The sequence below is a fragment of the Chionomys nivalis genome, chromosome 15 (assembly GCF_950005125.1).
Source record: "Chionomys nivalis chromosome 15, mChiNiv1.1, whole genome shotgun sequence".
Taxonomy (NCBI): Eukaryota; Metazoa; Chordata; class Mammalia; order Rodentia; family Cricetidae; genus Chionomys; species Chionomys nivalis.
The window spans coordinates 20,264,585-20,291,382 of record NC_080100.1 but is presented as its reverse complement, the minus strand read 5'-3'; the positions used below and the strand labels follow the sequence as shown (position 1 = coordinate 20,291,382).

Genomic DNA, 26,798 nt, shown 5'->3' with positions numbered 1-26,798 from the left:
GGCCTGATTTCGTTTTTATTAGGCTGACAATAACAAGACTATTAAGACTCTCTTAGCCATGTCTCCCCTTTTTCGTAGCTAGCGCTTGCCTTTCTCACTCATCCTTCATTCCCTACTACACCTCATTTAAGAGCAGGGCTTAGGAAACAACCAGGCATTTGCTGCAGTAGGGTTGTTTTGTTTTCCCTAGCCTATCATTAGACCACAAATAGGATTGATGTTTTCAAAACTCATCTACTCACAACTCCAGAACATAACCCTCGCCACGGCTGCCACCATCTATTTATGACAGCAGAAACAGCGGGACTCCAAACTCCAACCTCAGATGATCCTGCATGCAGATGTGTCATAAAACCCCTGCAAAGGCAAACGACTTCAAAGGGTTTATTAACAAGAGTACTGCTCTTAACTAGAAAGATCAGCCAGCTTCGCCAGGCAATGGTCAAGGTAGCTGCACAATGGGACGTGAACCCCCAAGGTATCTGAGGAGAGTCAGAGCACCCCACAAGCCCGAGCACGCCTGGAGTGGGCAGCACTGGGGTTTGGGGGAACAGAGGACCGTCTGATGCTCTGCCAGCATCCAAAGAGTTGTCTGTAAACAGGTGTTCAAGGTTAGTTGTGCTCATTAAGATTGGCTGTGCTCATCATTTCTCCTCTATATCAAAAACAAACTCCTGCAAAGACCAGACAGCAGACCCCCAGAGCTTCACGTGGTAGAACATCAAGAACCTTAATTTGCTAGAGAATGCTGATCATTCCACAGACTTCCTTTTTACCTTCCAAACCAAGGCAGTGCCATGTAAGTACATCAGCCCATAGCTCCTGCCTTCCAGTGATGCCCCCTACTGGCCGTTTAAGAATGAGAACATTCTTGTGTATGTGGCAAGGCATGCCCAACAGAGTGATAGGAGGACAGCTGTGGTGATGGGGAGGACTCGAGTGATGAATAGGAAAACCCTGGAGATTGGGAGGACTCATGAAGGGAGCGGGAAGATAGATGGAATGGCATGAAGAATGGCTGTGGTGATGTGGAGGACTGCCATGGTGAATGGGAAGACTATGGAGATCGGGAGGACTCATGAAATGAGTGAGAAGAAGGATGGAATGTCAGGGAAGACCGCTGTGGTGATGGGGAGGACTCACTTGGTGAATAGGAAGACTATGGAGATTGGGAGGGCACATGAAGTGAGTGGGAAGTTGGAAGAAATGACAGGGAGGACTGCTGTGGTGATGGGGAGGAGTGATGTAATGATGGCATGGGCATAGACTTCTGCAGTAACTAGAAAGAGTGATGGAGTTTGGGGGAAGACCGCTGTGGTGATGGGGAGCATTGCTCTGGTGATAAAAAGGCCTGCTGCTATGAGTGGGAGGACTGGGGAGGACAACTGTAGTTTGTGTGAAGGCGTATTCTACTCTTTCCCCAGTCTTAGTTCTTAAGTTTTTGTCCTTTTCTCTTTGGCTCTCCCTTCCCTGTGATCAGTGTCTAACTCACTCATCCTTGTCCCAGCCTCTGAGCCAAACGCCCTGTTCTCACAGTAGTGGGCCCTCACAGCAGCCCCTCCATGCTCCATAGTCCTTAACCTGCTTTGGTTTTCTTTAAGAAGCTTTCGGTTGCCCTGGTTTCACTGCCTATGCTTTCACTGGCTTTGTGGCTGCCACTTGGGCCCAGAAGCTCACAGCCCGACTCCCCAGGCACACAGTAGAAACTCCGTCAATATTTAGTGCACGAATAAAGTCTGAGCTTGGACTGTCTGGGTGGCCAAGAGACTGAGGGTTTGCAAATAATGCTAACCAAGAAAGGTTCAATGTGCCCAACCTCATACCTCTGATACTTTGCTCTTGATGGCATCTGCCATGTCCTCATAGCAAGACTGATCTCTCCTGGTATAACCAGACAGTGGCTTCAGAGAGCCAAGTGGTCAGACAGCAGAGAGCCAGTGGCATTCTCCTGTCCCCTTTCCTAATGGAGTCTGCCAAGTGTTTTAGCACAGTTCACTGATCTATTTTTAGGTAACATGAGTGGTAACCTAGCCAGCAAAAACAGCCATCACCTTGTAAATGCAGGACCAGCAGGCGCTTGCACTTGTCAACGTAACTGCAAAAGAGCACTTTTCCTGGAGATCATTAAAAATAATTAGAAGAAAATACTCTTTGAGCAAGGCAATAAGTTCGGCTGCAGAATCGTGCTCTTTTCCTATGTCCCACATTAAAACCTTTGCAAGGTCCCTTGGTAAGATCAAGGATCACTGGAACATGAAGACACATTCATTCCAAGATCATCTCAGTCTGGGAGGATTCCACACTTCATCCTTCAACTTCAGTGCAGGACTGGGTAAATAACTCCTCCTGGTCCCTAGGCTGAGCAGACACTACCAGAACAGCACCTCTGCCCCATGGAAACACTGCATTCCTTAGCCAGCATGTACAACATCTCCTGAGTTCTGTTGTGAAATGGAGTAACTGTTTAACTATGTAAAGGTGTGTTGCTTTTGTCTATGCTGCATTTGTTTAACCATGTAAAGGTGTGTTGCTTTTGTTTATGCTGTATTTAACTATGTAAAGGTGTGTTGCTTTTATTTATGCTACATTTGTTTAACCATGTAAAGGTGTGTTGCTTTTATTTATGCTACATTTGTTTAACCATGTAAAGGTGTGTTGCTTTTGTTTATGCTGCATTTGTTTAACTATGTAAAGGTGTGTTGCATTTGTTTACTTTGCCTGCCTAAGGTTCCTGATTGGTCTCATAAAAAGCTAAATGGCCAATAGCTAGGCAGAGGAGGGATAGATGGGGTTGGTGGGCAGAGAGAAAGGGGCAGGGGTGGCTGGAACCCAGACAGACAAAGAGGAAGCAGAAAAGCAGGATGAATAGTTCATAGATGAGGTAAATGAACCTCAGGGTAGCACACAGATTAATAGAAATGGGTTTAAGTTAGAAAAAAAAAACTAGCTAGAAACAAGTGAGAAATAAGCTAAGGCTGAACATTCATAATTAGTGATAAGTCTCCATGTCATGATTGGGGGGGGGCAGTGTCTGGTAGTCCAAGAAAGCCAGGTACAGAGTTATTCTCTAGAAGCAGGCCTGCTCCACTGACTCATGAACCCAGGACTAGAAGCTCACGAACCCAAATAGCCTGACCGCTACCTTGGAGGACCGCAGAGCTCCCTTCCCAATGGCATCAAAGTTCAAGGTCCATTCTTTTTCATTATCTCAAGGTTTTCTTGCCTCTCGCTTCTGAGTGCTGAGGTTTATGACACATAAAATTTCTGTGCAAAAAGTACAAGTACCTCCTGTGGCCCTCGGATCCCAAGAAATTAGAATTTGTCTTCAGACACACACACATGTGAACTGCATTTGCATAAGATGGACAAGATGGGGTGTGGGGGGGTCAAAGACCAGAGTGGGCAGTGCAATAGTGGGAAGGACACAGAGAGACAGCATGGAGAACTGTGGCCAAGGTCACCAGAGGCCAAGTGATAACTCCCCTGCACATCCACTTTAGGTTCCTCTCTCCATGAGTGGGTCATGTCCCAAGTGTATCCCAAGGGCCCAACAGCAGAACCAGGAGCCCAAATCCCATGTGTTCCTGAAGTTCCAGATGTTCCCTTTTAGACTGCTCAGACAAAACCATCACAGATGGCATTTCCTGTCCCTCTTACATCAGAGCAGGGCCATGTCCTGGGTATCATCTCCAAGTCAGAGACAGATGTGACTCTTCCCCTACTATCTCTTGTCCCTCCTACCAGCTAGAGCCAAAATATCTGCAAACCTGAGAAACGGTGGAAGACAGAAAAAAAGACTCTTGTTTTTTAATTTCCATGAAGGGAGAAACCCCTGCTGAAAGTTATTGTGTGAAGAGAAATCATTTTTTTATTTGTTCTTTTTGAGACAGGGTTTCTCTGTATAACAGTGCTGGCTGCCTTGGAACTTGTTTTGTAGCCCAGGGTGGCCTCAAACTCACAGAGATCCTCCTGCCTCTGCCTCCCAAGTGCTGGGATTAAAGGTATGTGCTACTAATGTCTGGCTGAGAAACAAATTGTTATGTTAAATTAACATAAGCGACACTAAAACTTGGTGGCTGAATGGTCCCTGCACCTATCATCATCCTAATACAGCAGAGTAGGTCCTGTTTACTGATTCATTTAGGTAGAAGCTCCCAAGATGTGTCAACACTGAGAGGTGCATTTATTAAATAAGTACTGGGGTGGGGGGATCTGCGCACATATGCCTGTTTGCGTGCATGTGGAGGCCAGAGGATGACACTGGGTATCTTCCTCACTCACTCTTCACCCTATTTTTTGAGACAGGACCTCTCATTGGACCTTGTTCAGTTTGGCTGGCTGGCTAATGGGCCCGCGGTATCCCTGTCTCTGCTCCCAGCATTGGGATGACAAATGTGCACTGTGACACCGAGCTTTATAATACTCCTGGGCTATCAATTCAGGTCCTCATGCTTGCACAGTAAGCATGGCACACACAGAGGTATCTCACCAGCCCTTCAAAAAGCATTTGTTAAATGAGAATGATCCATTTTATTAGGAGAACTCGAATACCATAAAACAGAAGTTCCCAGAAAGTCATTACCACATGCACAGCACAGAGCGCGCGCACACACACACACACACACACACACACAAGTTTCTGCACCAAAACCACATAGGGCCAAGTAGCCAAGTCTACTCTGGCTATCTCTGGTTCACAGGACAGCAGTGACCAACCTCGGAACAATCTTCAAGGCTCTGCTGCCTGCTGCCCAGCATGGATGTCTTACAGAGCCAAAAACCAAAAAAGAAAATTGGAATAGGAAAGAAAAAGTCATCAAGAAAAATAGTCCAGATTTCTCATGATCTCACCCGTGAGTCAGATTGGCGTTCGGGATAACAGCTAAGCGAGCCGACCAGAACGGCGTGTCTGCAGGATGCCAGCCTGCCAGCTTCAACAGCGGAGAAGGCACACTTTTAAAACCGGCTTAAAAGGACAAATCTGGAGCACTTGTTTATTTTCTTTTCCTCCTTAAAAAAAAAAAATCCCAAGGTGAATGAATCTCTTGTTTAAAAATAGCCCTCTTGGAAATGAAACTGTAATTTTCTCTTAAGCGCCGAGTGCCAAGTATCTTGCCATTTGGGGCAGGAGTCTTTGCTGTGTGACCCGTAGAAAGCCGTCTCGCCTTTCTGGATATGTTCACTTAGAAAATGTAAAATTAGAAGAGATGATCTCCAAGGTCTGAGGAAGAAAGTTTTAGGGAAAGAAACTAATTTTTTTACACCTTTGTAAATCTTTTACTAGCCGGAGAATTATTCCTAACACAAATGGGCTACTTTCACGAGCAGCTTAGTGTAGAGGAATTTATTCATCCAGGCCTGGTAAAATCCAAACCACTACCCATGTGACTGGGTCTTTAGTCATGAGACAGGAAAGGAGGGCTACTCTCAATGGCCAGTACAAAGGTCTGAATGCCTGTGGCTCTCCGCTGAGTCCTTCCGGGGAACTTAGCCCCACGGTGCTCACAGGAGTGGGCCTTTCTGGAGGGGACTGGGTTCTAACAGCTGAACACTCACGACAATCACAGATCTACTCTCAAAGACCCAAGAAGCAGTTCAACCCCTTGTACCTTCCGAGGACAAGGATAAGAACACCTCCATCAACGAACCAGCATGGCCACCCCGGTCTCGTGGCAACTTGATTTGGACGTCTGGGGCCCAACACAGCAAGAAACACATATTTGTGTTGTTGACAAGCCATGTCTTTTATGGTACTTTTTACAGAGAAGTGAGAAGGACTAAGGCGGGCGGTGTGGTTACAGCAAAACAAATAAATGAACAAACAAAAGGACAACTCTGTGTTAGGATGTTTTCTTTTGCTGTTGTTTAAGACGGGGTAGCTTGGACTCGCCCCAAACTCCTTACGTAACTGAAGCTGGTCTTGAACATCTGATCCCTCAGCATCCTCTCAAGTGCTGAGTTGACAGGTATAGACCACCACGGCCGGTTTATTTTGGTTTTGCTGTTGTTTGGACACAGGGTCTCCTTGTGTAGCCCAGGCAGGCCTTGAATTCCTGCCTGAGCCTCTCACATGATGGCATTACAGGTGCGTATGGCACCACTCCTGGTACATTTTCTCCTTTTAGTTTAGCTTTGCAGCACGAGCTCAAGTCACCCAGGCCGGCCTCAAACTCAAACTCACTTTGTAGCCAAGGATAACGCTGAACTCTCTTCTCATGCCTAAGTGTGCCACCTCATCCAGCTGTTATACTTTATTATTATTGAGAAAAGAGGTTTTGGGAATTACTAATAATCATCGCTTCCCTCTGAGTGAGGAAAGTATGACAGAGACAGAGACAGAGACTAGATGAGAGAACAGAGCATTTGCTAATCCATTCCAGATTTCTGTCTCTGTTCCCACCCCATTCCTCCAGCACCCCAGCCTGCCCACCCCCACTCCACTCGACACTTTTCACCTGGGCCCCTGAGGAGAGGATGGCTGGAGGAGCTGGTTATTTCCATCTATCTTTAGGGTAAGAAATGATTGCAGACTTTAATTACTTGGGCCTCGACAGTCCCTCAGGCCCACAGGTCGAGCGAGCGCTCAGTACGCTGCAACAATAACATTGGGATCAGATGAAGAAAAGAGAGAGCAATTGCATACTCAGATGCTGTGGAGAGATGAGTTCTCCTTGAGTGCTGAGGACAGCCACTAATGAGTGCTATCAAAGTAGCTGTTCACAGCTGACCCTTGAGTCCAGCCTTGACAGCCTCGGTTTTTGATCCAGACTCAACTTTCCCCCTTGCCCTTTTCTCCTGGTTACTGTCCTACGCTGTCTCCAAGATTGCTGCTTACATGCTGTTTAAATCAGGCTTCTGAGGCCCACCAGTACAATGTCTGGCAAAAAATGTCTAGAGGCAAAAATGAAAGGGAGGTAAATATTTGTATGCATATACTTATGCATTTATGTGTGTATTATATATATATATATACATATATTATATATAGAGTCTCCTTTCTGCGCTTGAAGTCTTTCCCATGTAAGTTGTCATTTTCTTTTTTTGCCAGCTTATAAAGGAAGACCCAGGATAAACCTCTTCAAAATCATCACAAACTATTTAGCCACAGCCAGGATCCTCTGAGGCTAGGACCCACACTTAATTAAAACCCTTCTAGGTAAAGCAAAGAGTTAACCAACCGTTCCTCATGTGTTTCTCCAGTGCCTCTGGAAAACAGATGTGGTGGCCAATAAAGAAAGCTGCCCTGTGTGTTGTAGCAATGGAGGAAGAGTAATATTTAGCAAGCACAGAGATCCCTTTAAGAAGAACTTAGGCTCCAATTTAAGCTGCAAACCACAGAATTGCGTCTTTCTATTATCCTCAGAGGTTTAATTGTACCAATGAGGAAGCGCAACTGGCTGCATACAGTTGAAGGGTTTCTCTCTAGTACCAAAAGGAAGACAGCGGTGTGCTGAGAGGAGGGGGGCCTTGGGAATAGCAGGCCTGCAATGGAAGCCTAGCTGCTCAGTTGGATGGCCTTAGAAAAAGTACTTGTTTCTGGGATCATGGCTCCTTAGCTGTTAAGGAGCCTAGCAAGCACTTAGGGTAAAGTGGTGTAGACCAAGTAGAGGGGCAATTCGGTGCTGGAGAGTTGCGAGTTAGAAGAGCTGCAAAGTCTAACCTTGGGACGTGGGTCCTCCAGTCCCTCCTTGACACCTGTAGGAAAAAGCATCTGACAAGTTTGCCACATCTTTTCGGAAGACGATACAAGGAGAAGAAAATTCCCAACATGGGACTGCTTCTCTAGTCACCAGCTACAATGCTTTGACCCTTGTCCAAAACTAAGTCGTATGCAATAAAGCCACCGGTCCCACGATGGATTATAGCTTCAAACCAGTCAAGTCAAACTATAGAGATGACCAAAGAGATAAGAGATTAGTCTAGACTCCTCGTTTAAAGGGGTGCTGTGAGATGGGGTACTGGCCAACCTAGGGGGTCGAGGAAGAGGAGTAGATTTGTAGGTGGAATGTGATAATTATAGTTTGGGACATGTGGCTTTAGAGGAGCCAGGGTTGCCCAGATGGAGACAGCAGAGCTCAGGAGAGGACCATGTTGATGGTTCAGATGTAGGAATAATAAATTGGTCTATAAATAATACAGTTTGAAGATAGGCCTCAGATTTCTGGGATTATAGAGGGGAGGGCAAAGTATGGACACACAAAAAAAAAATGATGGCTATAAAGCAAAGCCCAAAATCCAATAAAAATAAGTAAAGAAGGCACATGCTTATAATCTCAGAGCTCAGGAGGTTGAATCAGGAGGATCATGAGTCTGAGGCTAGCTTGGACTACATAATAAGACCCTATCTTCAAAAATGCACTGGGGTTCTAAAGGTTGCTCCAAAAATTCACTGAGAACTTCCTTGGCAAAGAGTTCTGGTAGAAGATGGAGGGGTGGAAGGAAATCCACAAAGCAAGTGGCATCAGAGAATCCCGGAAAACGGAGACTCAGAGCCGATGGTGGTGTTGAGAAGCCCCTAGTGGATCAGGTGTTGGTAGACACAGCAAAGGCATTTCACTAGAGTCTGTGTTGGAAATCAGACCTCAGAGCAGGCTGAGGAATCAGTGAGAGATCCGAGAAGCAGGAAGAGTCAAGAGGGACCCATTTTTCAAGAGACTTGGTGATTATGAATGTAGGGCAAAGCAGTCTTAATTAAGGAGTGGTGAGGAAACTCCTGCAGACGCAGAAAGGCTAGAGAGAGACTCCTCGTCAGCTGTGATCCTGAGCAGAGCCAGAGAGGACAGTCCCCCAGAGCACTAAACTGTCTGGTGACAGGAAATGGGAAGGAAGGCATGCAGGTAGGGTGTGGAAATGGGTAGTCTGTTATGAGAGGGAACACGGTGAGGGAATTTCTACTGCTTCTCTCTCTGAACACCAACTAAGGCTCTTTCCTAAGAGAGAAGGAGAAGGCAGTGGTAGGTGACAAAGAGAAGGCAAGAGTTAGGGTAGATGCTGGGATGGTACACGGTCCAGGGCCAGACTGTGCATCTATACCGCATTAGCGCGCACATCTGATGGCTTTAGAGATTAACACTACAGCAGCTACACCACTGCAAGTCACTGGGTGGATCTGGCTGTTGTCTGGATTTTTGTGTCTGGAGACCCTGATGTGGGAGGTGATGTATGCTGTAAATATGTTTTATTACCACTGATTAATAAAGAAGTTGGTTTCAGCCAATGGCTTAACAGAGTAAAGCCAGGCTGAAAGAGATACATAGAGTAGGCAGAGTGAGAGAGAGGCCATGTAGCCCCCCACAGGAGACATACGCCTCCACCAGAGCCCATTGGAAACTTGCTGATAAGCCACAGCCACATGGCGATACACAGATTAATAGAAATGGGCTAATTTAAGATATAAGAGTTAGCCAGAAACACGCTTAAGCTTTTGGCCAAACAGTATTGCAGAAATATAGTTTCTTTGTGATTATTTCAAGTCAGGGCAGTCGGGAAACAAACTAGCAGCCTCCCCCAACAAGACCCAGCTGGCCTGAAACTTGAAATCCCCTGCCTCTGCCTCCCAAGTGCTAGGATTTGGGGCATACAACCCAACACCCAGATTGGGTGGTTTTTTTGTTTGATTTTCTATAGCAACGCTTAGCAGTCAGACCAGAAGGGCAGAAAATGCAGGTGGATGGACTTAGTGTAGAAAATTGAGGGTGTGGGAAGGGGGTAGGAAGCTGGAGACAGCAGCCAAGGAGCTGATAAAGCGATGTTCCACACAGGTACCGGCTGGAAGGCGGAAGAGCCTGGAAGACAACAAGTCTCTTTCCCGGAATCTCTCACCGACTCCTACTTTGGGCCCTTCTTTTGGAGATGCTGTCTTACACCCCGTATTCTGCCAAGCAGTGCAGGCTAGATGTGGGGCACTAGGCAGAACTGGGTGCTGTGTTTCTGGCCCCACACACCTGGGCACACCACACTGAATCCTTTCCACGAAGGTTACTGCTAAGACCGGCTCTTGGCCATCCCATAATAAACATGGTTGGCTTTTTCAGACCTGAGTGCAGATTCTTCTACTTGAGCCCTTGGCTGACTTCTGCGAGGCGTGGCCATGGTTTCCATTCTGGTTCCTGGAGTGAAATGAGGTCACTATGCTTCCCAGATCTGGGTCATGAGCAAATAGGAGAAACATGTCACCCACGCCTTTATCCAGGTTGTTGGTAAAAATGTTAGAACAGGAACAGGCTAATGCCGGTGGCAGAGCTGTGCCTGACTCTCGCTCTCTGGAACCCACTCTCTGGGTGAGGGGACACCAATCCATCTGACTCTTTGGGTACACAGCTGGTCACCTAAAGACCGCCCCCCCCCCACCCGAAGCTGTGGCACTGCTGGCCAGGCCATTCTGCCTGTGATGATATCACAAAGGCCGGGTGTAGTGACACATGCCAGTGATCCAAGCACTCCACTGGGAGAGGCAGGGGGACGGCAAATTTGAGACTTATCTAGGTTACACAGCAAAATCCTGTCTTAGACAAAGCAATGAAAAGACAGTCAAACCCTAGCTGTGAAGTCTAGATCAACAGTACCCCTCTGGAGAGCTGCTCTGATAACCTTACCCCTTCATGGGAGAACACAAGAAACTCTTCTTTGTGGTTTCTTATTCACCTCCAACCAGATGAAGATTGCGTTCTGGCATTTTATAGCTCTGTGACATTTCCCAACTCACTGTGCTATCGTTTTCCCTTAAGCCTCAGAAGGACATAAAGGTGTTAAGGGCTGGGTTTCAGGCCTTTCTCCAACCCTAGGATATCAGGTTACCTGCTCTGCAAGGCTATTGAAATGGAGAATGTCACCAAGATAATGGGATTCTAGTTGGAAAATAACTCCAGAGGCTAGAAAGATGGTTCTGTGGTTAAGAGCACTGGCTGCTCTTTAGGAGGGCTTGGGTACAATTCCCAGCACCCACACAGTGGCTCATAACCACTCACAACTACAGTTCCATGAGATCCAACTCCCTCTTCTGGAGTGTAGGCATACTTGCAGACGAAACACCTGTATACATTAAATAAATTTGAAAAAAGCAAAAAATACATTTTTTTTTAAAAGAAGAAAATTAGCTCCTTGGAATAAGCAGAGAGACCCTAAAAATCTCTTCACTGACCTGTTTGCCCAAGTCCTCCTAGGCCTAGGTTGCAATTACAATTCTCTCCCTTTGGGAAGAAGGCCAAATGTCACCATGTCTGGGCTTCCTTGAGGACATTTTCAGTCAGGGTTCTGAAATCCTGGGATTTTAAACCTCATAAGGCACATGTTCAGTTGCTTTAAAAAAAAAGTCATCAAACGAGAATGATATAGATCAATGATAAACCCGAGTGGAAAATGTTCATTATGAAGGATGTGGCAGCCTTCATCCAGACAGCCTTCCTTAGACGATGCTGTCCATACTGCCAACGGGAACAGTTCAAGCCCTCCATCAGCATCTACTCACTACCTACTGCTGGAGACTCAAAAGAGGTCGAAATCGTGACTAGGTGTCTCTAGACAAAGTCTAGTCTAGTCTGAGAGGGAAAGTGGAAAGTAACAAGACACAAGATGCCCTGGGCAGCAGGCTCACCTGCTCGACGGCATGGGCTGGATGCCAAGTGACTGTGCCAAGCATCCTGGGAGGAGCTGCCAGTCAGGGAAGAAAGGAAGACGAGTTGTCACCTGAGCCTCAAGAGATGACAGAATTTAGACAGTGGGCAGGTGGGCATGGGGTAGGGGCTGAAAATGTGTGTGGCTCACTCAGGCACATGGAGTTTAAAAACAGCCACAGGAAAGTCCCCCCTCCTTTTTAAAAGTCTATGGTTAATCTGGAAAGCTCACAGAGAACACTGTAATACAGGGCCTGTTCCTCCCAGTCCAGCTTCAGCCAAGGCTAAACAGGGATGAATGTCCAGAACATTCGCTCCAACAGGATGCTCCAATTAAAACCCTAATCTGCTACCCTATGCAGCACTAGCTTTATTAGCACCGCTCACTGCAATTTAGGTTTCAAAATGAATGGATTTTCTAAGAATATAACAGCATATGCCACAGACATAAAACTCCAAGAAAGCAAAAAATAACACAGAGTTCGGATCACAAAGCAGTGGTTGGCAACCCTAGCTCACATTAGAATCCCCCCGGGAGCCTTCAAGAAATATCCGCGCTTGGATTGTACCTTGTGCCAATTAAATCACAGGTCCCGGGGCACCAGTATTTAAATTTAAAATACCACTGATTCTAATTCATTCTCTCAACTAATATTTCCTGAGTACCGACTACTGGACAAGCATTTTTCCTAAAGGTTGGTGATAGAGCAGTGGGCCAAATAGAATTCCCCCTCCAAAAATATAACGTCGTCAGTCTTATATTGCCATCAGCAGGCAGAAAGGAAATTAAGTCGTCAGCAGTACACACACACACACACACACACACACACACACACACACACACACATAAAGCTGAGAAGTGGGGACTGGGAAACCAGGATCGAATAGAGGGCATTTGAATCAAGACCTGGAGAAAGTAAGATGGAAGAACACTCTGGAGGGAATGGCATCATAGTCCTAAGGCAGAACACTTCAAAGCTGGCTAGAGCCAGCAGGAAGAGTTAACAGATGAAGTCGAGAGGGGAGGACCAGGGCGGGGGAGCACCGGCAAGGGCCCGGTGTCTATGCAATGAGCAGGCTTTTACTCTGAGTTTGATGGGAATTTACTGGGAAGATCTATATACAGAAGTGACATGAAATGATTAGTATTTTACTAGAATAATTCTGGATGCTCATTGAGAACAAACTACAAGGGGGAAAGGAGCCATTGGGAATCTCCTAAAATACCCAGTGGGGAGATAAGGAAAGCTTGAATGAGAGAAATGCCGAGAAATGGTTAGGTTCCAGGTATATCATAAAGGACCAAGTGGAGACGTATCATCTGAGCTGAATATGGTAGCATATCTGTAATTTCAGTATGAGGCAGGAGAATCATAAATTTGAAGTCATCTGGGCTATGTGTCAAGAAGGAGGAGGAAGAGAGGAAGAAAGAGAAATAGAGAGGGAAGGAGGGAGGGAGGGAGGGAGGGAGGGAGGGAGGGAGGGAGGGAGGGAAAAAAAGAGGGCTGAGAATACAGCTCAGTTGGCGGAGTGCTTTTTAGGATACACAAAGCTCCTAGAGCCACATACAACAGACATAGTGGCACACACCTGTAATCCTAGTCTTGGAAAGGTAGAAATAGGAGGACCAATAGTTCAAAATCAGGCCAGTCTAAGTTACATGAGACCACCTCGAGAAAGACAAAAAAAGAGGGAGAAAGGAAAGTGGAGTGAAGAGGAGGGAAAAGAAGAGGGAGAAGAGGATGATATGGATCAGGTAAGTAGTTACAAATGGGAGCAGTACAACATGGAGGCATACTGGTGAGCACTCTTGACTTCTGGCTGGCATTTGGAGCCATAGGATGAGAGACATCACAGAAAGGCAGAAAATCCAAATGCTCAATCTTGGGCTCGTCAGCATTGTAAGAGGGATAGGGGTGGAGTAAGGAGGCAGCCTTGAAAATGAAAAAGAACGCTGACGTGGGGAGCAAAGGGGAATGCCTACAAAATGTGCCATTCAGAACCAAGAAGTACCTCAAGGAGTGCAGAGGGTAGACTGATAATGTCAAATGCTTTGAGGAATCAGGGCAGGGTCAGAAGTTATCTTAGGAGTTAGCAAATGTGGCGTCACTGGCAACCTTCAGAAGAGGAGGTTATAAGCAGCTGGGAGTGTGGATCAAGGAGCGAACACAAGCTCCTCTGGACCCAGTTTATGGGGTGTTTGTCTTACTGTAATCGAAGGGGCTCACACATGGTAGGTCTCAAATAGATACTTGATTTATTGACCAAATAAGCAGAATTTTGCACATATTGCATCACTATTCAGGATATTATCTTAAAATTGTATGCAAAATGGGAATCCTCCCACTTGAAAAGGAACCGTTGGTGACAGCATGATTCTTCAGGTTTCATCAGGTTTGTCAGCCGAACTGGACTTCTGATGGCTATAGCAACTCCCTGGCTTAGGTGTGAGCTATGTTCCATTTCTTTTCTTCCACCCTAGACATGAAACACTAATTTCATTCCTTTATAGAGAAGCTTCATGAAGAATGAATGTTATTACAGCCCAGGATCAGCGAGCGCTTGAGTCTCAGCAACACCATGCAAATAGTCTAGGGATTTGTTTTCTTAATTTCATTTAGAGTGTGCGTGTATGTGTGCACATGCGTGTGAATGTATAGCCATCAGTGTGCCACAGCATACCTGCGGAAACCAGAGCGTGGTCTGTAGGGCTCAGTCCTCTCTTTTCATGCTGTGGGTTCTGGGAACCAAACTCAGGCTGTGAGGCTTGGTAGCAAGTGCCTTTACTGCTAACCCATCTCACTGGCCCTATGGTCAAGGTTTCGATGAGCCTTCCACTCTACTCTTGGACCAGTGATGACACCAAGACTGTCTGCACTTTAGTTTACACTCCAGCCAAACCACGTGGGTCCACTGAGCTCAGATATGTAAAACATGATGCCAAGGAGGATCTGCGTGTATGCGTGGGTACACATGGGAAATTCTTTATCAATCTGAACCTTAGTTTTTGAGAGAAGGTCTCCACTGAACCTGGTAACCATCATTTTTGCTAAACTGGATGGCAAATAAGCCCCAGGGACCCTTCTGTTTCTGCTCACACAGTGTTGGGGTTACGGCACTCACAGTTACAATTTGGCCTTTATGTAGGCATTGAGAGTTTGAACTAATGCCCTCTTATTTGCAACACAAGCACTTTACCCACTGAGCCATCTTCACAGCCCCTACCCAGAAGGATCCCAGCCAGCTTCAAATCCCCAGAAAACTGGGTTTTGGGGCTCACTGTGGTCTTTTGGTTTTTAAAGACAGGGTCTCATGCAATGAAGGTCAGCCTCAAACTCAACTCAGTAGCTGAGGATAACCTTGAACCCCTCATTTTCCTGCCTCCTCCTCCCAAGTGCTGGGCATATAGGTTTGCAGGTCTACTATGTTCCCAAAGCGGTGTTTTCTCAATTCTTCTCTCCCTAGACCCAGCAGCATGCAAGGGCAGAAAAACAGAGGAGGCTGAGCTGACTGAACATAGAAAATTTGGGGGAAAAGGGCAGGAGAAGACACAGGAAACTGGTGGTTCTAGTAAAGGATCAGATGAAGGGATGGTCCAGGGAGTGAGTACAGGCTGAAAGGGAAGGGCCAGTCAAGCATCCCCCATTTCTCCTGTCAATCTTCCAAGAATGTTGAGTACTTTGATAGAGTTGGTAATTCAAAGAAATCAGAATTTCATTGATTTTTGCCCGATAGACAGAATGGGAGGCATGTGTATCACTTCTTTATGTGGCACGTCTTAAATAAATATTAGCTGAGTGGGAAAAAGAAAGGAGAACAAGTTTGAGGGCATCAAGGGCAGAGTGTAAGCCCTAAGAGAAAACTGAGCATCCTGTTGAGAGGAAAAATACTACCTCCTCCAAATGTTTGCTGTGCTTTCAGCTCTTCGTGATTTTTATGGGCAGCTACCCACCTCCCAGCTACAGGACCACCACTGTTACAACGTGGGCATGCTGTGCCAAGACGAAGATGGGGAACAGCAGCTGAGAGCGTGTTATTAAAAAATAGTACGTCCAACTGTCTTCGCGTGCAGGTTCCGGCGAGGATCGGAACCAATGGAATCCCAGGAGCACACCATGATCCAATAACTGAGAACGGTGGTGGGTGGTAACGTTCCACACAGAACAGCACATAAAATTCATCCTGGCTCCATTGTGACTACCCACCTGCCTGTTACCAGGAACAATGAGCAGCAGCTCCTCTTTGGTAGCTGCTAAAAATAAAGGGTACTACCAATGAGTGGCACTTCACATGCACTACCCTCAGGCAAGTTCTGGTTACCATAGCAAACCTCACTCACGACCACAGAGGTGGAGTGCATGATGTATCAAATAGCCAGGGTTCTGCCTTCCTGCAGGAAAGCAGCTACGTCTGCCAGCAGTGCTGATCAGCTGCGGTAGCCCTCTCCATGAGGGAAGGCCAACCAACACTTGTGGGTCTTGGACATGCTCACAATTACAATTACTATTGGCCTGAAAGAGTGGGTTTTTTTTCCCTTCCCCAAATCTGGATGTTTACTTACAAGCATGCTGATGTAATTTTCAAGGTTGGCCTTATTTTTTAAAGATGTCTAAACTGAGCACAGTAGGTCAAGCCTGTCATCCTAACTACTCAGTAGGCTGAGGCAAAGATCACTGGAGCCTAAGAGTTCAAGACCAGCTTGGCCAATATGGCAAGATTCTGAGAAAGAGGTGGGGAGTGAAGAAAGGAGGGAGGAAAGAGGGAAGGGAAAAAAGAAAGAAAACAAACAAAGAAACAAAGATTGAGTCAACAACAAAGGGGTGCAGGTAGCTGCTTTCTTACCTGGCAAGACCTTGTTCTTGGCTTCTCCTATGAGTTGCCCAAAGCTAATGACAGAGGGACCAGCATTTTAGCAAGATTCAATGGAGTAGGTTGTCTACCAACCTACAGACAAAGTCTATGTAGTTACCCAAGGACTTTATCATTGTAAAAGAGATGGAGGGGTCACAAAACCCAAAAAGTACAGAAAAAAATGTTCCCATGTAAGGAAAACGAGACTAATGAAGACCTCTGGGATTCTTCCAAATCAGTTCTATCTCCTAAGCCCAAGTTCTCAGTCATGTTCTACATGAGAAACAGGAATAGCCCAGATGCCAATGCTTCTCACATACTCTAAGTTTTCTAGATCCTTCCCTACTCATGAACTCAGGACACGGATGCTCAACACTGTTGGCTATAAGGATTGGACCTGGTCATCTCTACCTTCCCTGTGAGGATTCAAGGAAGACCATTTAACCCATCAAATCTCAAGATAAATCAGAGAAAGTCTTAAGCCCAAAGGGGAGAGAAAGCAAAATTAACTTCTTGGCATCTCAGGCTTCAGTTTTAGGCCAACTTCTCCAAGAAATTGAGAATCTGAGACTGAGATTTTTTTCTCGACGTATTAACCATCTGTGAGAAGGAAATGAATGTTTAGAAGACTGGGAAGTCTAAAGGGACTGCCAGGATCCTGGGCCATTCCTGCTTCTCAGAGATTCCTTGTAGACTATGTGCCTCTGGCTTAGGAGGCACAGAGATCTGGACTCAAATGAAGAGGGCATGAGGTTGTCACTTAACCTTTCTGAGACTGTATCCCCTGATACACTCTGTGAAATTGGGATATCTGAGAACAGTGAAGTGTACAACAGTTCCACAGTGCCAATGTGCTAGAGGTGGAAAGACAGTTCCAACTAGCAGAAACTAGTGCATAGCAGGACTGTGCTGGGCACTTAAGATACATCAACAAAACAAGGTCTTTGCTTTAATGATGTTCATATTCCAAGAGGTGATACAGAAAATAAGCAAATAAATCAAGGCTCTATTTCAAAGAGGAATCATGTTAATTATGTTATGGAGCCCCAGGAGGTTCCATTTTATATGACCAGTTTGTGATGCTCTTGGGGAAAGCGTTCTGAAAAGCAGAAGAGCCCCAGTGCATGATGGGACATGGTAGGTTCGAGAACTGAAAGGACAGTGCGTCAGGCAGAGAGGAAGGACAATGGGTGGTAACAGTCACAGGAGATATGGGTCTGCCCAAGGGACACACTTCATGTTCAAATCACACTGAGTAAATCTTAAGTCTAAACTTAGGAAGTGACATGACTCGAACTGTGTTTTAAAGATTATCTTTCTAAATTTTATTACTTTATGTATGTGAGTGTTTTGGCTGCATGTCATGGACTGAGTAGTCACTGGTTCTCAATAACCTCTCTAACGTGAAGAACACTATCGCTGGACTACTAGACTGTGGTGGTGTATAAGCCAGTTTAATAAACACCCTTTTAATAAATTTTCATACCATCAGTGCTGTTCCTCTAAAGAATCCCAACTAAGACAATCTGCTTGCCACCAAATTTAATCTCAAATGTCCTTAGAAAAGACACAAAGTGGAATCATGCCATCGTGAGAGGACACACACATCACACAGACATGCGCGTGCGCGCGCGTGCGCGCGCACACACACACACACACACACACACGAGGAGACGGTCATGTGATGACAGCGGCAGAGAACAGAGTGACACAGTCTTAAGGAATGTCAACAGACACCAGAAGCTGGAGGAGGTGAGCCGTGTTTTCCCCCTGAACCATTTGGAGAGAACACGGCCCTGCCAAAGAGCTTGACCTCAGACTTCTGACTCCCAGAACCAGGAGAAAATGCATCTCTGTTGCTTGCAGCCACCGGGCTTGTGTTAATTTGTTTTGGCAGCCCTAAGACCAATAAAAGGCTACACCTCACTGGATTATTATGACTTGAATGAGCTGAAATGTGTAAAGTGTTCAGAATAGTGCTTGCCAAAGAGTGAACATTAGAAGCATCTGAATTTTTACCACACACTCACCATTGTGCTGAATCCTGAAGAGAAAGGGACAATGACAGCTCAACTTAAGGTAAGGACAGTGTTCAGGAAACTGGGCAGGCGAGGGACCAGATGGTGGACGAGCATTTCCAGTACCAAGGGTACCTCCCTGGTGCCTGACATTGCTGCGCTACAGTCGCCAATCCAGCAGTCAATCAGCTTTACACCTGCATAGGGTTTCCAGACTAGCACTAGACTCAGAGAGAGGGCAAAGCCAGCCCTTTCCAGAACATTCCTCTCTTCACGCCTCTCACAGCCAGCTCTCCTGAGAACCCTTTCTGATGAGGACACTCGGAGCTTATTTTCTGGGCACAGCTGTCTCTTCTCTTACCCTAATGATATTGGGAATAACAATGACCAGGGCGGTGTGGGGGTGGAGAGCGGGTTAGGGGGAACTGTGGGAGGGAGCCATGCCAATTTGGTATGCTGAGTGATTTGTAATAGTATCTGCATGGCTGCTTTAGCCTTGAAAGTTAATTTCCTCACCAGGAGACCCATATAGCACAATCTAGTTTTACCCAAATCTCTATAAAATACACTGTGCCAAATAGGGCAGGCAACAGGGTTTCAGGAATGGACTGACACACAGCTGAAATCCAACATTTTATAAGTGTCTTTTGGCCAACACACACAAACAGAGTTTATTGCCATTTTATTTCATTAACCTTGGCTCCACTTTCATCGTCTTGGGTGTAGAAAGAGCAATGCTGGTACACTCGGGAAGAGCTCGAGATTGCCTGTGTTCACCCATGTGTAACCTGAGTCATATGATGAGCCCCCTACTGCTCCCTATACAGAGGGGTCAGGTTGTGACGACACTTCTAGGGGCCACATCACTGGAGCTCCTCAAGGGAGACAGCATTATTGGGTGTTCAAACACGTATATGTCAGTCAAAGTCATTCCAGTTAAAAGACACTATAACTCTCTCCAGGAAGAGCGAGGTATAGAAAATCAGAATTACAGTAATAACCTAGGATATGTAAACAGGGTGAGCCCGGCTGGCCTTTGGTGAAGAGTGAAGAGTTGCTGTTTATTCTGTCTCCCTGTTGAGGAATTCCTACGTCTCCTGGGGCAACTGTAGCCAGGCATGTTCCCAGGAAGCCAAAGCTCCCAGGATCCCTGATCCATCCCACCAGCTTCCTCCTGGTGCCCAGAAACCACCCCTGCACAGAAGCCCAGATCTCTGACTTCTGTCCCCTACTGAGAACAACAGCGTCAAAATTGCCCGCTTGCTCACCCCTCCTCCCAGCTCAACTCCCACTGCCTTAGCCAGCAGGTGCCAGCCAGGAACTGACTTTGGGTTTACACAGCACTGAGTATGCCCCTGCTCACAGTAGGAATCCCCTGTGGCATGATCTGAATGCCATCTTTATTTTTAGCAAGGCAGGACAAGCACTCTTCTGAGGCCAGGACAATAGGGGCTGCATGCTTTAGTGTGGATGATTCGGTTGAGATAACAGAGTGAAACTCGTCCTTACAAAGTCAAGTGCTAGAGGTGCCCAAGTGTTGATAAGAGCGAGCCCAGGAACAGAGCTGCTCAAATCCATTTCCACTCCTGCAAAACACCTCGGAGAACCCTGTCTGGGGCATCATTATGCAAAGGACAAATAAGCAACAGCGGTCTCTCTGCCTAGAAACTGTTAAACCAGCACAGGTCCTATTGGGTAAGGCCTCAATTGACTTCAACCTGTAGGCAAAGGAGTAGATTACCCTGTTCTAGGATTTGCCCAGTTTTCGATTCCTTCTTATCCTCCTGGAGGGACCCAGCTGCTTCTGACAAATATTTCCACTTTCTTACTATTATTTCATCCAAAATTTAAAATAATCCTTTGTGCGAAATAAATCCAGATTGTACACAGAAGTTCCCCATCCCTGCTTCCCCCAGACCGCCAAGTTCTAAGAGTACTTTTGAGTCACAGGGGGAAAAAAATCCCCTGATGATTTGAACATGGGCCAGATGTTTGCTGCTGTCTGGTTTCATTAGATTGTGTCAGAAAGAGTTAAGAACCTTAAGGTTTTTGTTCTCTGTAAGTTTCTAGCCAGTCACTTGCTCACAATGTATTCAAATCGGTAGGAAAAGCATGGAACAGCCAGGACCAGATGTGACAGGGACAGAGTCAGGTGGAGAGAGATGGCCCCCAGGTTGGTCTCTTCCCAGAGTGACAGAGACTGAGCAGATACAGGTGTCTTGTCCACACACCTGCCCCTTAGCAAACTAGTCCCTTGACCTTGTCACAGCACAAGGGACAGCTGCAACCATTGAGTAGGGTCAGGCTGAAAACACATGATATTCTGCCAAACACATTTGTCAACAGAATATAGAACCCTTCAGTTCACGTACAGGCTGAATCACATGACCTGCCTGGCTTCCAATGTCTATCTACCCAGAGACAAACTCTACCCCTTCCCCATTTCACCAATATGATGGATTTTCAAGTTTTAAATGTCTTAAGGTATCTATCTTTTTACATGCAACCAATGCATAAGCTCAAAGGACAGCATGATCCAGGCATGAACTAGCCACTTGGAAAATGAAGAATGGGAGAACCGCATTCTAGACTTCTATTTCTCCCCAATTTAATTTAGCTCAGTGTATATCCATTGCGTGCTTAGGAACTAAAGAGAGGTACTCCATTTCTCCTCTTCTTCACTAGTAACTAAGAATATTTCCCTCATTTTTCTGTGTGCAATCAAAGGTCCATTAATAAAACCGAGTGGGTACAATGCTTGCTTTTTCACCTACCTCATCAGACCCAATTGCTTTGAATTTGACAAGAGTCTTTGGATAAAGCAAGGGTCTGCTGCAGTTCTAACTTTGGCTGAGGGATGGAATCACTGCTCTCTCTTTCCCAGGCCTCAACTTTCTCAAAGACAGGACCTGGAAGGGATGAGATATGGTCCCTCTCCAGATCACAGGGGGACAGGGCCCAGAAACTGGGCCTTTGCCTAAGAGGGACGTCAGATGAAGGTGGAGTCACTGCTGTAGGCCAATAGATAAAACCCAGAGGTTTTCATGTAAGAACAGCAAGGACAGGCGGAGCAGAGCAATCCAAGGCTCTTCCTCCAACACTGAAGGAGAGCCTGCCTGGTCAAACCTTCTCTAACGTTCCCCCAGCTATACTCAATGGGAACGGGAAGGTAAGAGATGTATTCCCTTCTCGTCAAGCTGTTCCAAAAGCCTACTGTACACGGGAGGCAGTCATCTGGGAACTTCCACACCTCAGCACCTCTTTGTATATCTCTTAAAAACAGCTGTGAAGTAGCTACTCGGAAATTCCAACAACCTGGTCATCAAGAAATTCTCCGCGTTGCCTAAATTCCAGCCAAGTCTCCTTCTCCAGTCCAGGAATCCTTCTTCTCCCCCTTAGCAACCTCACAGAGAACCAAGCTCACCACTCGGGCGAGCAGTGACCCTGCAGGGTCTTCCTTCCAAGCCCCCAGCCTAAGCAGGAGTTCTCAGCAGAGCACTCCCGGATTACCAAGAAGACTTGAGTCTGTGATCCCCGGGGTGTGGCACTGTAGGCTCCTCTCTTCAGTGTGCTCCCAACCTCTGCCTTCCTTCTTACAAGAAGGCAGACGGCAGCGTTTATTTCCCTGTACCTGTTCTTGATTGTCCCCAACCTCATCCCTCTCAGACACCCCTTCTTTGGATTTTCTGTTTTCTCCCACTTTTCTGTTGCTTGTCAAACAGGTCTGGGGAGGGGAAACTGAGACTCATTCCTCAAAACACTTTCCTTCAGGTACCACTACCTTCTCCAGACACTCCACAGCGTAGCTGGCGCTTGGGAGGCCCGTTTTCGCTCTTCTCATTCTCCTCTTTTGTAAGCTGGCTCAGTGACCATCCTTTGGAGCAACGGTTCTCAACCTTCCTAATGCTGCGACCCTCATTCCTCGTGTGTCGTGCGACCCAGTTCCTCGTGTTTTGGTGACCCCCAACCATAAAATTATTTTTGTTGCTACTTCATAACTGTAATCTTGTTACCGTTATGGGTTGCAATGCAACTATCTGTTTTCCAATGGTTTTAGGAGACCCCTGTGAAAGGGTCATTTGACCTCCCCAAAGGGGTCACAACCTACATGTTGAGAGCCTCTGCTTTAGATTGCTCTCAGTCTCTTCCAGTGGCCTTACCTCTTCAACTCTCTGGGCACCAGCTTCACTGCCTGTCTCTGACCCACCCCCACCCCTGAGGGCCAACCTAGCTCTTTCTATGTCATGATGGGCTCAGCCTCCTACTGGGCACTCAGGGGACATTCTCAAAGACAGAAGAAAGTCTCCCAGAGGTTCAGCCTCCTCTTGAGTTTGGCTGTGACCTTTGGGGTCAGTGGAGGGGTGGGGATAGTTCTTCTTTGAGATAGCTTTTCCCCTTGTGGTTGATGTACCCAGGCCTAGGGCTACCTTTAGATGACGATGCCTCCTCCACCAAGGTATGACGCACTAGCTTCATGTGACCTAGGTTAATAGTCTTTTTCTCCTGCCAGCCCACTAAGCGCTCCCTCTCAGGGTTTAGAGACCCCAGAGTGCCATCGGCCTGGGGCAGTTCCCCCTTGACTCTTTTTGTCTAGACTGAAGCCACTGTCCCAAGATTCATGTGGGAATAAGTATATAATAAGGTCCTAGAGCGGTGGTTCTCAACCTTCCTAATGCTGAGAACTTTTAATATAGTACCTCATGTTGTGGTGACCCAAACCATAAAATTATTTTGCTGCTATTTCATAACTGTAATTTTTCTACTCTTATGAATTGTAATGTAAATATCTGATGTCCAGGATGTCTGATATCTGACCCCTGTGGGTTGAGAACCACTGCCTTAGAGAGACAGGGCAGCCTGATAGGCAGGTCCTCAGGCTCTTTAGAGTGGGCAGCAAAGAAAGCACCACAAGGTCTCTTGGGAGAACAGTGGCAGAGTCACAGACGTGGCCCCGTAACTGGATCTTGATGAAGAGGAAGTTTGTCAGGACCACCAGAGGAGAAAGAATATTAATCTAGAATTCACCACCTAGGGGAAATGGTTTTGTAAGGCAAAGACCATAGGTGTTAAGGAAGACTATTCCTTGACTCTTGCACATGTGTGCACGTGTCTGTCTTATGTACCTGTATGTGTTGTATGTGTGACATGTGCGTTTGTATCTGTCTGTCATGTGTGTATGTGTGTGTGCATGTGTGCACACATGTGTGCTGGGTAATGTGGCAAGAGAGAAATCTAGGCAAACAGTTAAGGTTTGAACTATTTATCCCATAGGTCCCCAGGGCCTTGACAAGTTTTGCAACAAATAGTGAGAAAAAGAAGGTTGGGGGCGGGCTGGGTGGTTCGGTTGGTAAAGGTACTTGCTATGCAAGTCTGCCTACCTAGACCCTGGGACCCAAAGTGAAAGGAGAGAACAGACTCCACAAAATTGTCCTCTTACTTCCTCACATGAGCTATGCCACACACCCACAGACGCTCACCCACACGTATCTACACACACACACACACACACGGACACACACACACACGGACACGGACACAAAGTCCGGGAGGATTTCTCCAGATTGCTGCCTTGTCGAATGGTAGAAACCCAAACGCCCTCATTTAGCTCACCTTCTCGCTCTTAGAACCTGCAGGCAGCCTTTGTTTCTGCTTGCCAAATCCCACCCAGCCCGCACTTCAAGCCCACGGCTGATGACTCTCCTTCCTTCCTCACTCATAAGCTTCCATCCGCCAGCTCAGGACCTCACTGCCTCCCTCACCACCGCACAGCAAGATCTCCCCATCAGACTTGCCGCCTCTCCTCTCTCCCCAGCTCAGTTCTTTCTGCCAGAGATTGCCCAAGAGCCCACACCCGATCAGGGTAGACCCTTGCTCAAAAATCCCAAACATTCCCCAACTGTCTGGAGAACTAGATTCCTGTGGGGCGGAGCTCGGCCTCTTCTGCTATGGCAGAATCTGAAGACAGGGTCAACCTTTTGACACACACCTAGGTGGCCTAGGTGGCCCTCCACGAGGCTTTCAGATACCCATGGGGGAAAAGGGGGCCTTTTTCTCCTCCGAATCCCTGAGATGTTTCATTTGGAACACACTTGAAATATTCATGCAATTATCCCTTCAATCCGTCACTAAACATAGGGCACTTACTACAGATCAGAAGGGCACTAGCTTGCGCCATCACTGCCCATCACTGTCGAGGTATCTGTCTCCTGCTACACCAAAATGTTCACAGCAGGGATAGAGTGAGCCTCATTCCTCTACACACATCTCCTGGAAACTCTGGGCCCAGCAAACCACAGGTGCTCCAAAATGATTGAAATGAATAGAGGAATTATCCTACGCTTCCTTAAATAGTAAACTGCTATAAGTGCATCCAAAATCAATTTCAATGATAGATTTAAAGTGTGATTCGATATTTTTTCCAGGCGCTTATTAACTATGTCAAGGGAGATGCATCTATACACTTCACACGGTTTTGATTCTTCTCCCAAGACCTATCACCCCGCTTCTTCTACCCTGTCACATGCCACCCGAGCTCACACCATGGTGTGGCTTTTATAGTAGCAGCAGCAGCAGTTCCTGGCCCATCCCAATGGAAGAAGAAACTCATGTAGCCAGCACAGCCACCCACAGCCAGGGGTGTGCTCTGAGACATTTTATTCCGCCTGCACAAGCCGCCCTCCCACACCGCACCTGCCAGCCTCCACCTACCTGGCTCCCACCCAGAAGTCACAGCCCAGAAAAGGCTGACCCAGTGGGAACAGTGGGGGCCTAAAGCCCAAGCCAGGAGCAGAGATGAGGGTGGGAGGACACTCCCTCCCCAGAAGGCGCCCTGAAGATCCAGGGGTGTGTCCGCAATAGAAGCTCACCTTCTTCGGCTACTCAGCAACCACTTACCTATTCCGGAGCTTCATCGTGACTTGTCAAGCTAAACACATGGAAGAGGCAAGATCCAGCTCAAGCCTCCGACAGTGCCCAACCTCTGGCATGCCCCGGTGTCTGGGTGTCTCTTTCCAGTGTCTGCCACCACACATGTCAGACCTGGTTTGACTCCAGTGTTCCAGAACTATGCACAGAGTAGGGCTTCTGAGGGCAGGCTTCTGGCAAACTCTGTCCGCGGTCCTAGATCCCCCCTCCCCGCCCCTCAATTCACTCCTGTGCTTCATGGTGTGTGTGTGGGGGGGGAGGCTTCGGGGGAAATACTTTGCCTACTGGAACATCCCTCATCTCTCTGGCAGATGCCGTTATCACCCCAAAGATGTCCTTGCTCTTCATGCCCAATCTTTCTCGCGCCGCATAGTGGGCCAAGGAGGTGTGTGTGTGGGGGGGGGGTGTGAGGGGGTGAGGGTAGCAAGAAATAAAGCGCGGGACGGTGGTCCTTCAGACAGTAACGGATTAGGGTAGAGAGACCAGCCAACACAGTGGGATACGGGCTCTTGACCGGTTTTAGGTGTCCCAAGCAGTGCGCCTGCGGTTATCCCTCTGCCTCCGTCCCTCTTGGCCCGTCCCTCTCCTCCACTGTGCCCCTCTTACCTCCCACCAGATGGAAGAGGAGTTTGCGCCACCTAACGTGGGCACCCACTTGGGTGCCCTCACTCACCCCTTTGCTTGGACCGGGATTCCCATACCCGATTGCCACTGAACTTTCTCTGGCGCACACCGTCTTGGGGTTACTCGGCTCCGCTCCCCCGAAAGCCCACCCGAAGCCCCCACCCTACCCCCGTCGCGGACGCAGCGCCCGCTCTCTTCACCTGCTCGTGAATCGGCGGAGGCTCGAGCCGCTCCTGGCGCGTCCAGACCCAGGCGCCGCCCGGCGGTGCCCGCGTAGCTACCGCCGCCCCTGCCACACCGGTGCCGCCGCCGCGCCTGCGGGGAGCTGCCGCGCCGCGGGGGTTTGCCGGTTGCGGCGGGAGGCGCGATCCCGAGCGTCTTCCGATCGGCCCCGGCGCTCGGGGGGCCGGCAGCAGCCGCCTCGCCGCGTTCCACCGCCCGCCGCCAGCACGCACTGGCACTGGGATTGAGCTGCTCGCTGCGCTGCGCAGGGGATGCTCCGAGCCTCCAGGATGGGCGGGGATTCCCTCCCTCCGCTGGAGTCGAGGGGCGGGAACTACCTTCCCGGAGTGACAGGCCCAGGGGGCGGGGATTCCCCTGCAGGAATGACAAGGTGGGCGGGGATTCCCCCCGAGTAAGCCCCTGGGCGGGCAGGGCGGCTCTCCCAGGGAACCAGCAGTCCTGGTGCGCCCGCTTCCTGGGATCCTGGGAGGAACCGATCCAGGGAGACTGCGGCTCAGAATTGCCATGCAGGCAGGGTATGGGGCGC

General features: G+C 47.7%; 1 protein-coding gene across 2 annotated transcripts in view; it reads right to left on the bottom strand.

Annotated features, from left to right (window-relative positions):
- Pdzd2 (PDZ domain containing 2) overlaps positions 1–26,479 on the bottom strand; it is a 345,949-nt gene extending 319,470 nt beyond the window's left edge. For both annotated transcript variants that reach the window (XM_057789462.1, XM_057789463.1), the window contains exon 1: positions 26,230–26,479. The gene's annotated coding sequence lies outside the window, so the exon portion shown is untranslated. The remainder of the gene's footprint in view (positions 1–26,229) is intronic.
- Between the last annotated feature and the right edge of the window lie 319 nt (positions 26,480–26,798).